This window comes from Erpetoichthys calabaricus, chromosome 2 (assembly GCF_900747795.2).
Source record: "Erpetoichthys calabaricus chromosome 2, fErpCal1.3, whole genome shotgun sequence".
Taxonomy (NCBI): Eukaryota; Metazoa; Chordata; class Cladistia; order Polypteriformes; family Polypteridae; genus Erpetoichthys; species Erpetoichthys calabaricus.
The window spans coordinates 41,679,478-41,693,924 of NC_041395.2; the positions used below are offsets into that span (position 1 = coordinate 41,679,478).

The 14,447-nt window shown below is 33.3% G+C and overlaps 1 protein-coding gene and 1 long non-coding RNA gene across 5 annotated transcripts in view; both read right to left on the reverse strand.

Annotated features, from left to right (window-relative positions):
* LOC114644513 (uncharacterized) overlaps positions 1-14,447 on the reverse strand; it is a 216,685-nt gene that overhangs the window by 161,946 nt on the left and 40,292 nt on the right. The gene's annotated exons all lie outside the window — the stretch shown is intronic.
* The window catches only part of LOC127526563 (uncharacterized), a 30,022-nt gene that overhangs the window by 9,571 nt on the left and 6,004 nt on the right, over positions 1-14,447 (reverse strand). Inside the window, exon 5 of one of the 4 annotated variants that reach the window (XR_007934052.1) lies at positions 5,901-5,920. The exons of 1 other annotated variant lie outside the window; for it this stretch is intronic. This is a non-coding gene — a long non-coding RNA (uncharacterized LOC127526563). Of the gene's footprint in view, positions 1-5,900; positions 5,921-11,049; positions 11,078-14,447 lie in introns of those variants that run through there. 2 more of the 4 variants (XR_007934054.1, XR_007934051.1) reach the window with 2 other exon arrangements.

Here is a 14,447-nt window from a genome sequence, read left to right on the forward strand (position 1 = left end):
TTGATACCATTAAATCACATTAAATAACTTTAATTACTAGGACACCTTTATCTCTGGAAAAGACATTAATCCTCACTTAACTTGTGTAAGGTTAATACTTGAAGTGCACCTTGATGAGGATCCTCTTTTTACCCTGAGGCTGCAGTAACAGATTTGGAAAGAAACCTTGCAAAAGATACTCCCGTTTGTGACATCAAAATGTCACACACAATGTTTCTCTCTCCATTTTGCCTGAGAATAAACTGAGGTAGCATGGACACCTGCCTTTCACCTGTTACTGCTGGACTCCACTCCACTAAAGTCCTCAATAACCCTAAACTACACACAGTATTAAGAAAACTGACATAATACAATGTTCTTGTTTTTTTAATGCCACTGCTGAAAGAATATTACCTGTAATTGTCCACATAGAGAGAATAATAAACTACTGAGCATAATTTTGAGACTTACAGTGAAATCAAACAAAGTAAACTTCCAAATCAGGCGATTCTTGGTGTATTTTTAGGCCTTAGGAGTAATTATATCCCAGTTGCAGACAATTGTATTTTCTTCTCATGTGTTCTTGCAAATGACTCAGATTTACATTATTTAATTATAAAAAAAATGCTAAATAAATTTAAAATAATTCATTTTATGTGCTCTTCACATTTAGCTTCTGTTTTTTGGGATTTTGTTAAAAGTGAATGTTTCATATACTGTGAATTTAAACGTGAATACATACCTTCTTTCCATTTCTTACTGTCATCATGCTTGACTAAATCATCTGTAATAAGGAAAAATGAAGGAAAGGAATGTTAATGTAATTATTTTTAAGAGAGTTTTTCTTTTCATAAATGTGATAGCCGTTTGGGTCATACAGGTTTAAGGATGGTGACCTTGAAGAGAGTTCACACATGCTGACATTCTTCCACTATGTACTTGCCTAAGGTTCAAGGTTTTTATTTAGTCATGTTTAAAGAAGAAAATGTGAAACTTGCCGTCTTAGTTGTATCTAATAACAGTTAGTAATGAATAAACACAAACAAATAGAGAAAAGATAGGTTAAAAACTAATATTTTTAATCATTTGAAAACGAGATTCTTTGCTAACCAGTTCTAGCTGTGTGATAGTGCATTTTGACCTACCATGGTTACATGATACCAGTGTTATTCCTGTTAATGAAAACTTAAAACAAAAATATGTTGTAAATGAAAAAAATTATCATATCCCTGAATGAAAACTAGATCTAAATAAAAATGAAAAAAACAAACAAAGTTTAAGCTATTTTTTGTAATTTTAACTTTCACCACAATCATCTTTGTGCACAATGTATACACAAGTGTGTGGCTGCTGGTATATTTATTTAAAAATATTTAAAACCTGTCCATGCAGTCATAAATTTAGTTCAGAATGATCACTGATTTGTGTGCATGTGTTAACTATCCCTCACTGCTGTCATCTGAGACTGCGGATTTTATTGGTCTTTTCATCTATCAGTCAAGCTTTCCCTTCTAGAACCGAATACAAAAGCCTCAACACTTGTCAATGACTCATTCTGTGGATTTCATTTGCCAAAATTGATGGTCAGTGAAAAGTGTTCTACTGTCAGCAAATTGCAGGCAAATTTCACTACACTTCAATGAAAAGGCACTTAAATTAAAAAATGCCACACATTTAGAAGATACAGCTAAATAGTCTGAAAAATTTTTCTTCTTCTTTCGGCTGCTTCTCTTAGGGGTTGCCACAGCGGATCATCTTCTTCCATATCTTTCTATCCTCTGCATCTTGTTCTGTTACACCCATCACCTGCATGTCCTCTCTCACCACATTCACAAACCTTCTCTTAGGTCTTCCTCTTTTCCTCTTCCCTGGCAGCTCTATCCTTAGCATCCTTCTCCCAATAAACCCAGCATCTCTCCTCTGCACATGTCCAAACCAACACAATCTCGCCTCTCTGACTTTGCCTTCAAACCATCCAACTTGATTTTAAATATGATAAATAATCTTAATATATTTAGAATGATGCATCTTTGTAAAGTTTTAACAGGGGATCTCCCTTCAAATGTTTACTTTGCAGTAGGTCTACACTATAACAATAATAATATTACTATCACACGGTGCCATGACTTCAGGTTGGATTGCCAGCCTGGTCGGTGTGTCTATGCAGTTTCAATGTTCTCCCAATGTGTATGTCACTGAGTGAGCGTAACTTGAGATATTGTTTATTAGAAGTTTGCCATTAAGGTCTCTCAATTGCCAAAATCTGTTTATTAACAGAGTTCAAATAATGACTTAAACAGTATTTTAAAAAATATGTAAAATAAGAATTACCTGAAAAAAAAACACGTTCAGAGTATCAAAATGGGTAGATCTCATATAGCTCATAGAAGGAGATATCAAAAATAAATATAAAATAACAGGATATGCATGCAATGATCTTACTGCTTGCAAAAGGAATTTCAAAAATAAAAAAGTGTTTTTGAAATTAAAAAAACGTAACTAAACTTGTTTCAGGTTAATGGCATCACAGCACACTTGTTATTTGATTCTTGCATTTTTTGATTATATTGGAAGCCTTGAACTCTCACATTATGATAAGAAAATAAGAGTTTTGTCAAAGATAGTAAAATTGTATGTATTAAGTTGACAGGTACAACATGAATTACATCGATTTCGAACATTATAAAGAAAAACTGTGTTTTTACACTTGTCCACATTTTTGATGAGTAATGCAAAACTAAAAAAAAGTAACAAAAATTAAAAGTTGGTAACTGAAAAACTAAAAATTAATGAAAAAGAATTAAATAAATAAATAAAAATAAAACCTAAAACACAAAATTAAAAACTACATAAAAACTAAAACTAAAGCATATCTTAAAACTAGAAAATCACTCTTTACATGTTACAGGGAAAGGGAGACCCTCACAATCAAATGGGCTTTTAACCAGCTGAGGTACTAACCCCCTGGGATGTGAATTCAATGAAAAAAGAGAGCACTGATGTTGAAAACAAACATAAAACATTAACCTTCAAAGGAAAAACAACCTCACTTACAGTAATCTAAAGCTTAATACCAAAACATTTAAGATAATGTATAAATAACAGGCTGCGGTGGGTTGGCACCCTGCCCGGGATTGTTTCCTGCCTTGTGCCCTGTGTTGGCTGGGATTGGCTCCAGCAGACCCCCGTGACCCTGTGTTCAGATTCAGCGGGTTGGAAAATGGATGGATGGATGGATAAATAACAGGAGAATAATATATCCAATAGAAGAGTAAGTAAAAGGAGAGCAGTCAAGTTTGTGTATGGGTGTGGAAATTCCCCTTAGTGGATTCCACAGACTTGCAAATCAACAAAAGAGCACAAAGTCCAGCAGAAAATTTAACTTCATCCATATACTGTAAGGTACCAATATGATTTTCATACCATTCTCTGAGTGTACACCAGTGATTCTCAACCCTTCTAGTCTAAAGCTCCACATTTTATCAATTTTTATTCACTGATAACTTATTATAATCAGCAATTTTAAAGTAAATAAACCAGCATTTTTCTGTGAATGGCACGCATTAACAAATAACAGTAAATACATAGTCAGCATCTAAATACAGTGTACATAACACATTAAATACACGATATTCAACGTAAAATTGCTTGACACGTGCGTATTTAATACTGGAACAAATTTAGCTTTGATTTGTCTTTTCCATAGGTAACCTACACATATATCCAATTTTCACAAGTTTGCTAAAATCAGGGGTAAGTAAACAAAATTCATAGAGTAATATGTTTTATTGTGCTGAGGCTGACTTGTCAATTTTGGTGCACATATCTACTGCATAAGGCAAGACAAACTGTTTTGCAATTGTGTGCGCTTTCTTATATTTAGCAATTGAATGTGCAATGAGATGATGCCCTTAGTTTATGCTGGCTTGTTGTACACACATACTAAAATGTTTTTTATGAAGAGTTAAGATTTGAATTATTCATTTTAAAAAGTCAAACAATTTAGTTTTTTAAGTAACATATTTTATTTTCAAATGTCTTTGTTGCTGAAGGATTCATGAATTTGTTTGTTAATATCGCATCACAGATAACCACAGAAAATGCGTAATGGCTGTTGCTCAGCATACCTCAGAAAATCTGGATTGTATGTTCTTAAAAGATTTCTATTTCGTTCAAGTTTTTGGGATGAATGTTGTGAGTCTAATACAAGGCATTTGAGGAACTTGTCCCTGCTCACTGGCTTTCCTAATGAAGTAATTGCATTTTTCTTTTAAACTAAAGTTGATGAAGCATTTAGGGTGTTCAGCAACCCACATTTGGGGTAAAACCCACTGGTTGAGAAACACTACTTTACAACATAGCAAACCTGTCTATCTTTGATTCACTCGCTGTACTTTTCGAGAGCTTTCTGTAAATGATCAAGTCGAGCAAGATACTGTGCAACATAAAGTTAACGTTCTTACCATATTTAGCCCTGAGTGCATCATATTCTGAAAGAGAACATTTTAAATCTCTGGTTACACATTAAGCACCAAAATAATTAAGATGGACAATTATGCAATTTCTAATTTTTGGAGAATTCTGAAAGATTACTAGAATAAAATGAAAACAAAACAAAAAATAAATAAAATACAAACATTCATAGAAAATAAAGTATTTCCTGAAACAACTGTTACTGAACTGTATATATTTTCAGATTTTTTCCTTAGGTTTTAATGACACTAGTTATTATTCCAATGCTTTTAACTATTAAAAGATGTTTCTTTTAAAGACCAACCTGTTCTCCAATTGCAAAAGTCTGTACAAATGTTTTCCCAAACCATTCTGAAATAATAATTCATTAAATTTATATAGCGCTTTTCTCAGTACTCAAAGCACTATCCACACAGGAAGGAACTGGGAAGCAAACCCACAATCTTCCACAGTCTCCTTACTGCAAAGCAGCAGCACTACCACTGCGCCACCTGTGAAGTATCTCATATATATACGCCGTGCTGTGAGCACACATTATGAACTGTGCTTTTTGTGTGTCTCCCCACCTCTTATATACTGTCCAGTGTGACATTATAATGCTTTTTAAGAACCTGTGTGATGCTCGTGTTTAGCAGATCTAAATGTGCCAAAACATATTTCTGTACCTAACATGTACTGTTAAATTAAACTGATTTTTATTCTAACTTGATACCATTAAATCACATTAAATAACTTTAATTACTAGGACACCTTTATCTCTGGAAAAGACATTAATCCTCACTTAACTTGTGTAAGGTTAATACTTGAAGTGCACCTTGATGAGGATCCTCTTTTTACCCTGAGGCTGCAGTAACAGATTTGGAAAGAAACCTTGCAAAAGATACTCCCGTTTGTGACATCAAAATGTCACACACAATGTTTCTCTCTCCATTTTGCCTGAGAATAAACTGAGGTAGCATGGACACCTGCCTTTCACCTGTTACTGCTGGACTCCACTCCACTAAAGTCCTCAATAACCCTAAACTACACACAGTATTAAGAAAATTGACATAATACAATGTTCTTGTTTTTTTAATGCCACTGCTGAAAGAATATTACCTGTAATTGTCCACATAGAGAGAATAATAAACTACTGAGCATAATGTTGAGACTTACAGTGAAATCAAACAAAGTAAACTTCCAAATCAGGCGATTCTTGGTGTATTTTTAGGCCTTAGGAGTAATTATATCCCAGTTGCAGACAATTGTATTTTCTTCTCATGTGTTCTTGCAAATGACTCAGATTTACATTATTTAATTATAAAAAAAATGCTAAATAAATTTAAAATAATTCATTTTATGTGCTCTTCACATTTAGCTTCTGTTTTTTGGGATTTTGTTAAAAGTGAATGTTTCATATACTGTGAATTTAAACGTGAATACATACCTTCTTTCCATTTCTTACTGTCATCACGCTTGACTAAATCATCTGTAATAAGGTAAAATGAAGGAAAGGAATGTTAATGTAATTATTTTTAAGAGAGTTTTTCTTTTCATAAATGTGATAGCCGTTTGGGTCATACAGGTTTAAGGATGGTGACCTTGAAGAGAGTTCACACATGCTGACATTCTTCCACTATGTACTTGCCTAAGGTTCAAGGTTTTTATTTAGTCATGTTTAAAGAAGAAAATGTGAAACTTGCCGTCTTAGTTGTATCTAATAACAGTTAGTAATGAATAAACACAAACAAATAGAGAAAAGATAGGTTAAAAACTAATATTTTTAATCATTTGAAAACGAGATTCTTTGCTAACCAGTTCTAGCTGTGTGATAGTGCATTTTTACCTACCATAGTTACATGATACCAGTGTTATTCCTGTTAATGAAAACTTAAAACAAAAATATGTTGTAAATGAAAAAAATTATCATATCCCTGAATGAAAACTAGATCTAAATAAAAATGAAAAAAACAAACAAAGTTGAAGCTATTTTTTGTAATTTTAACTTTCACCACAATCATCTTTGTGCACAATGTATACACAAGTGTGTGGCTGCTGGTATATTTATTAAAAAATATTTAAAACCTGTCCATGCAGTCATAAATTTAGTTCAGAATGATCACTGATTTGTGTGCATGTGTTAACTATCCCTCACTGCTGTCATCTGAGACTGCGGATTTTATTGGTCTTTTCATCTATCAGTCAAGCTTTCCCTTCTAGAACCGAATACAAAAGCCTCAACACTTGTCAATGACTCATTCTGTGGATTTCATTTGCCAAAATTGATGGTCAGTGAAAAGTGTTCCACTGTCAGCAAATTGCAGGCAAATTTCACTACACTTCAATGAAAAGGCACTTAAATTAAAAAATGCCACACATTTAGAAGATACAGCTAAATAGTCTGAAAAATTTTTCTTCTTCTTTCGGCTGCTTCTCTTAGGGGTTGCCACAGCGGATCATCTTCTTCCATATCTTTCTATCCTCTGCATCTTGTTCTGTTACACCCATCACCTGCATGTCCTCTCTCACCACATTCACAAACCTTCTCTTAGGTCTTCCTCTTTTCCTCTTCCCTGGCAGCTCTATCCTTAGCATCCTTCTCCCAATAAACCCAGCATCTCTCCTCTGCACATGTCCAAACCAACACAATCTCGCCTCTCTGACTTTGCCTTCAAACCATCCAACTTGATTTTAAATATGATAAATAATCTTAATATATTTAGAATGATGCATCTTTGTAAAGTTTTAACAGGGGATCTCCCTTCAAATGTTTACTTTGCAGTAGGTCTACACTATAACAATAATTATATTACTATCACACGGTGCCATGACTTCAGGTTGGATTGCCAGCCTGGTCGGTGTGTCTATGCAGTTTCAATGTTCTCCCAATGTGTATGTCACTGAGTGAGCGTAACTTGAGATATTGTTTATTAGAAGTTTGCCATTAAGGTCTCTCAATTGCCAAAATCTGTTTATTAACAGAGTTCAAATAATGACTTAAACAGTATTTTAAAAAATATGTAAAATAAGAATTACCTGAAAAAAAAACACGTTCAGAGTATCAAAATGGGTAGATCTCATATAGCTCATAGAAGGAGATATCAAAAATAAATATAAAATAACAGGATATGCATGCAATGATCTTACTGCTTGCAAAAGGAATTTCAAAAATAAAAAAGTGTTTTTGAAATTAAAAAAACGTAACTAAACTTGTTTCAGGTTAATGGCATCACAGCACACTTGTTATTTGATTCTTGCATTTTTTGATTATATTGGAAGCCTTGAACTCTCACATTATGATAAGAAAATAAGAGTTTTGTCACAGATAGTAAAATTGTATGTATTAAGTTGACAGGTACAACATGAATTACATCGATTTCGAACATTATAAAGAAAAACTGTGTTTTTACACTTGTCCACATTTTTGATGAGTAATGCAAAACTAAAAAAAAGTAACAAAAATTAAAAGTTGGTAACTGAAAAACTAAAAATTAATGAAAAAGAATTAAATAAATAAATAAAAATAAAACCTAAAACACAAAATTAAAAACTACATAAAAACTAAAACTAAAGCATATCTTAAAACTAGAAAATCACTCTTTACATGTTACAGGGAAAGGGAGACCCTCACAATCAAATGGGCTTTTAACCAGCTGAGGTACTAACCCCCTGGGATGTGAATTCAATGAAAAAAGAGAGCACTGATGTTGAAAACAAACATAAAACATTAACCTTCAAAGGAAAAACAACCTCACTTACAGTAATCTAAAGCTTAATACCAAAACATTTAAGATAATGTATAAATAACAGGCTGCGGTGGGTTGGCACCCTGCCCGGGATTGTTTCCTGCCTTGTGCCCTGTGTTGGCTGGGATTGGCTCCAGCAGACCCCCGTGACCCTGTGTTCAGATTCAGCGGGTTGGAAAATGGATGGATGGATGGATAAATAACAGGAGAATAATATATCCAATAGAAGAGTAAGTAAAAGGAGAGCAGTCAAGTTTGTGTATGGGTGTGGAAATTCCCCTTAGTGGATTCCACAGACTTGCAAATCAACAAAAGAGCACAAAGTCCAGCAGAAAATTTAACTTCATCCATATACTGTAAGGTACCAATATGATTTTCATACCATTCTCTGAGTGTACACCAGTGATTCTCAACCCTTCTAGTCTAAAGCTCCACATTTTATCAATTTTTATTCACTGATAACTTATTATAATCAGCAATTTTAAAGTAAATAAACCAGCATTTTTCTGTGAATGGCACGCATTAACAAATAACAGTAAATACATAGTCAGCATCTAAATACAGTGTACATAACACATTAAATACACGATATTCAACGTAAAATTGCTTGACACGTGCGTATTTAATACTGGAACAAATTTAGCTTTGATTTGTCTTTTCCATAGGTAACCTACACATATATCCAATTTTCACAAGTTTGCTAAAATCAGGGGTAAGTAAACAAAATTCATAGAGTAATATGTTTTATTGTGCTGAGGCTGACTTGTCAATTTTGGTGCACATATCTACTGCATAAGGCAAGACAAACTGTTTTGCAATTGTGTGCGCTTTCTTATATTTAGCAATTGAATGTGCAATGAGATGATGCCCTTAGTTTATGCTGGCTTGTTGTACACACATACTAAAATGTTTTTTATGAAGAGTTAAGATTTGAATTATTCATTTTAAAAAGTCAAACAATTTAGTTTTTTAAGTAACATATTTTATTTTCAAATGTCTTTGTTGCTGAAGGATTCATGAATTTGTTTGTTAATATCGCATCACAGATAACCACAGAAAATGCGTAATGGCTGTTGCTCAGCATACCTCAGAAAATCTGGATTGTATGTTCTTAAAAGATTTCTATTTCGTTCAAGTTTTTGGGATGAATGTTGTGAGTCTAATACAAGGCATTTGAGGAACTTGTCCCTGCTCACTGGCTTTCCTAATGAAGTAATTGCATTTTTCTTTTAAACTAAAGTTGATGAAGCATTTAGGGTGTTCAGCAACCCACATTTGGGGTAAAACCCACTGGTTGAGAAACACTACTTTACAACATAGCAAACCTGTCTATCTTTGATTCACTCGCTGTACTTTTCGAGAGCTTTCTGTAAATGATCAAGTCGAGCAAGATACTGTGCAACATAAAGTTAACGTTCTTACCATATTTAGCCCTGAGTGCATCATATTCTGAAAGAGAACATTTTAAATCTCTGGTTACACATTAAGCACCAAAATAATTAAGATGGACAATTATGCAATTTCTAATTTTTGGAGAATTCTGAAAGATTACTAGAATAAAATGAAAACAAAACAAAAAATAAATAAAATACAAACATTCATAGAAAATAAAGTATTTCCTGAAACAACTATTACTGAACTGTATATATTTTCAGATTTTTTCCTTAGGTTTTAATGACACTAGTTATTATTCCAATGCTTTTAACTATTAAAAGATGTTTCTTTTAAAGACCAACCTGTTCTCCAATTGCAAAAGTCTGTACAAATGTTTTCCCAAACCATTCTGAAATAATAATTCATTAAATTTATATAGCGCTTTTCTCAGTACTCAAAGCACTATCCACACAGGAAGGAACTGGGAAGCAAACCCACAATCTTCCACAGTCTCCTCACTGCAAAGCAGCAGCACTACCACTGCGCCACCTGTGAAGTATCTCATATATCTACGCTGTGCTGTGAGCACACATTATGAACTGTGCTTTTTGTGTGTCTCCCCACCTCTTATATACTGTCCAGTGTGACATTATAATGCTTTTTAAGAACCTGTGTGATGCTCGTGTTTAGCAGATCTAAATGTGCCAAAACATATTTCTGTACCTAACATGTACTGTTAAATTAAACTGATTTTTATTCTAACTTGATACCATTAAATCACATTAAATAACTTTAATTACTAGGACACCTTTATCTCTGGAAAAGACATTAATCCTCACTTAACTTGTGTAAGGTTAATACTTGAAGTGCACCTTGATGAGGATCCTCTTTTTACCCTGAGGCTGCAGTAACAGATTTGGAAAGAAACCTTGCAAAAGATACTCCCGTTTGTGACATCAAAATGTCACACACAATGTTTCTCTCTCCATTTTGCCTGAGAATAAACTGAGGTAGCATGGACACCTGCCTTTCACCTGTTACTGCTGGACTCCACTCCACTAAAGTCCTCAATAACCCTAAACTACACACAGTATTAAGAAAATTGACATAATACAATGTTCTTGTTTTTTTAATGCCACTGCTGAAAGAATATTACCTGTAATTGTTCACATAGAGAGAATAATAAACTACTGAGCATAATGTTGAGACTTACAGTGAAATCAAACAAAGTAAACTTCCAAATCAGGCGATTCTTGGTGTATTTTTAGGCCTTAGGAGTAATTATATCCCAGTTGCAGACAATTGTATTTTCTTCTCATGTGTTCTTGCAAATGACTCAGATTTACATTATTTAATTATAAAAAAAATGCTAAATAAATTTAAAATAATTCATTTTATGTGCTCTTCACATTTAGCTTCTGTTTTTTGGGATTTTGTTAAAAGTGAATGTTTCATATACTGTGAATTTAAACGTGAATACATACCTTCTTTCCATTTCTTACTGTCATCACGCTTGACTAAATCATCTGTAATAAGGTAAAATGAAGGAAAGGAATGTTAATGTAATTATTTTTAAGAGAGTTTTTCTTTTCATAAATGTGATAGCCGTTTGGGTCATACAGGTTTAAGGATGGTGACCTTGAAGAGAGTTCACACATGCTGACATTCTTCCACTATGTACTTGCCTAAGGTTCAAGGTTTTTATTTAGTCATGTTTAAAGAAGAAACTGTGAAACTTGCCGTCTTAGTTGTATCTAATAACAGTTAGTAATGAATAAACACAAACAAATAGAGAAAAGATAGGTTAAAAACTAATATTTTTAATCATTTGAAAATGAGATTCTTTGCTAACCAGTTCTAGCTGTGTGATAGTGCATTTTTACCTACCATGGTTACATGATACCAGTGTTATTCCTGTTAATGAAAACTTAAAACAAAAATATGTTGTAAATGAAAAAAATTATCATATCCCTGAATGAAAACTAGATCTAAATAAAAATGAAAAAAACAAACAAAGTTTAAGCTATTTTTTGTAATTTTAACTTTCACCACAATCATCTTTGTGCACAATGTATACACAAGTGTGTGGCTGCTGGTATATTTATTAAAAAATATTTAAAACCTGTCCATGCAGTCATAAATTTAGTTCAGAATGATCACTGATTTGTGTGCATGTGTTAACTATCCCTCACTGCTGTCATCTGAGACTGCGGATTTTATTGGTCTTTTCATCTATCAGTCAAGCTTTCCCTTCTAGAACCGAATACAAAAGCCTCAACACTTGTCAATGACTCATTCTGTGGATTTCATTTGCCAAAATTGATGGTCAGTGAAAAGTGTTCTACTGTCAGCAAATTGCAGGCAAATTTCACTACACTTCAATGAAAAGGCACTTAAATTAAAAAATGCCACACATTTAGAAGATACAGCTAAATAGTCTGAAAAATTTTTCTTCTTCTTTCGGCTGCTTCTCTTAGGGGTTGCCACAGCGGATCATCTTCTTCCATATCTTTCTATCCTCTGCATCTTGTTCTGTTACACCCATCACCTGCATGTCCTCTCTCACCACATTCACAAACCTTCTCTTAGGTCTTCCTCTTTTCCTCTTCCCTGGCAGCTCTATCCTTAGCATCCTTCTCCCAATAAACCCAGCATCTCTCCTCTGCACATGTCCAAACCAACACAATCTCGCCTCTCTGACTTTGCCTTCAAACCATCCAACTTGATTTTAAATATGATAAATAATCTTAATATATTTAGAATGATGCATCTTTGTAAAGTTTTAACAGGGGATCTCCCTTCAAATGTTTACTTTGCAGTAGGTCTACACTATAACAATAATAATATTACTATCACACGGTGCCATGACTTCAGGTTGGATTGCCAGCCTGGTCGGTGTGTCTATGCAGTTTCAATGTTCTCCCAATGTGTATGTCACTGAGTGAGCGTAACTTGAGATATTGTTTATTAGAAGTTTGCCATTAAGGTCTCTCAATTGCCAAAATCTGTTTATTAACAGAGTTCAAATAATGACTTAAACAGTATTTTAAAAAATATGTAAAATAAGAATTACCTGAAAAAAAAACACTTTCAGAGTATCAAAATGGGTAGATCTCATATAGCTCATAGAAGGAGATATCAAAAATAAATATAAAATAACAGGATATGCATGCAATGATCTTACTGCTTGCAAAAGGAATTTCAAAAATAAAAAAGTGTTTTTGAAATTAAAAAAACGTAACTAAACTTGTTTCAGGTTAATGGCATCACAGCACACTTGTTATTTGATTCTTGCATTTTTTGATTATATTGGAAGCCTTAAACTCTCACATTATGATAAGAAAATAAGAGTTTTGTCAAAGATAGTAAAATTGTATGTATTAAGTTGACAGGTACAACATGAATTACATCGATTTCGAACATTATAAAGAAAAACTGTGTTTTTACACTTGTCCACATTTTTGATGAGTAATGCAAAACTAAAAAAAAGTAACAAAAATTAAAAGTTGGTAACTGAAAAACTAAAAATTAATGAAAAAGAATTAAATAAATAAATAAAAATAAAACCTAAAACACAAAATTAAAAACTACATAAAAACTAAAACTAAAGCATATCTTAAAACTAGAAAATCACTCTTTACATGTTACAGGGAAAGGGAGACCCTCACAATCAAATGGGCTTTTAACCAGCTGAGGTACTAACCCCCTGGGATGTGAATTCAATGAAAAAAGAGAGCACTGATGTTGAAAACAAACATAAAACATTAACCTTCAAAGGAAAAACAACCTCACTTACAGTAATCTAAAGCTTAATACCAAAACATTTAAGATAATGTATAAATAACAGGCTGCGGTGGGTTGGCACCCTGCCCGGGATTGTTTCCTGCCTTGTGCCCTGTGTTGGCTGGGATTGGCTCCAGCAGACCCCCGTGACCCTGTGTTCAGATTCAGCGGGTTGGAAAATGGATGGATGGATGGATAAATAACAGGAGAATAATATATCCAATAGAAGAGTAAGTAAAAGGAGAGCAGTCAAGTTTGTGTATGGGTGTGGAAATTCCCCTTAGTGGATTCCACAGACTTGCAAATCAACAAAAGAGCACAAAGTCCAGCAGAAAATTTAACTTCATCCATATACTGTAAGGTACCAATATGATTTTCATTCCATTCTCTGAGTGTACACCAGTGATTCTCAACCCTTCTAGTCTAAAGCTCCACATTTTATCAATTTTTATTCACTGATAACTTATTATAATCAGCAATTTTAAAGTAAATAAACCAGCATTTTTCTGTGAATGGCACGCATTAACAAATAACAGTAAATACATAGTCAGCATCTAAATACAGTGTACATAACACATTAAATACACAATATTCAACGTAAAATTGCTTGACACGTGCGTATTTAATACTGGAACAAATTTAGCTTTGATTTGTCTTTTCCATAGGTAACCTACACATATATCCAATTTTCACAAGTTTGCTAAAATCAGGGGTAAGTAAACAAAATTCATAGAGTAATATGTTTTATTGTGCTGAGGCTGACTTGTCAATTTTGGTGCACATATCTACTGCATAAGGCAAGACAAACTGTTTTGCAATTGTGTGCGCTTTCTTATATTTAGCAATTGAATGTGCAATGAGATGATGCCCTTAGTTTATGCTGGCTTGTTGTACACACATACTAAAATGTTTTTTATGAAGAGTTAAGATTTGAATTATTCATTTTAAAAAGTCAAACAATTTAGTTTTTTAAGTAACATATTTTATTTTCAAATGTCTTTGTTGCTGAAGGATTCATGAATTTGTTTGTTAATATCGCATCACAGATAACCACAGAAAATGCGTAATGGCTGTTGCTCAGCATACCTCAGAAAATCTGGATTGTATGTTCTT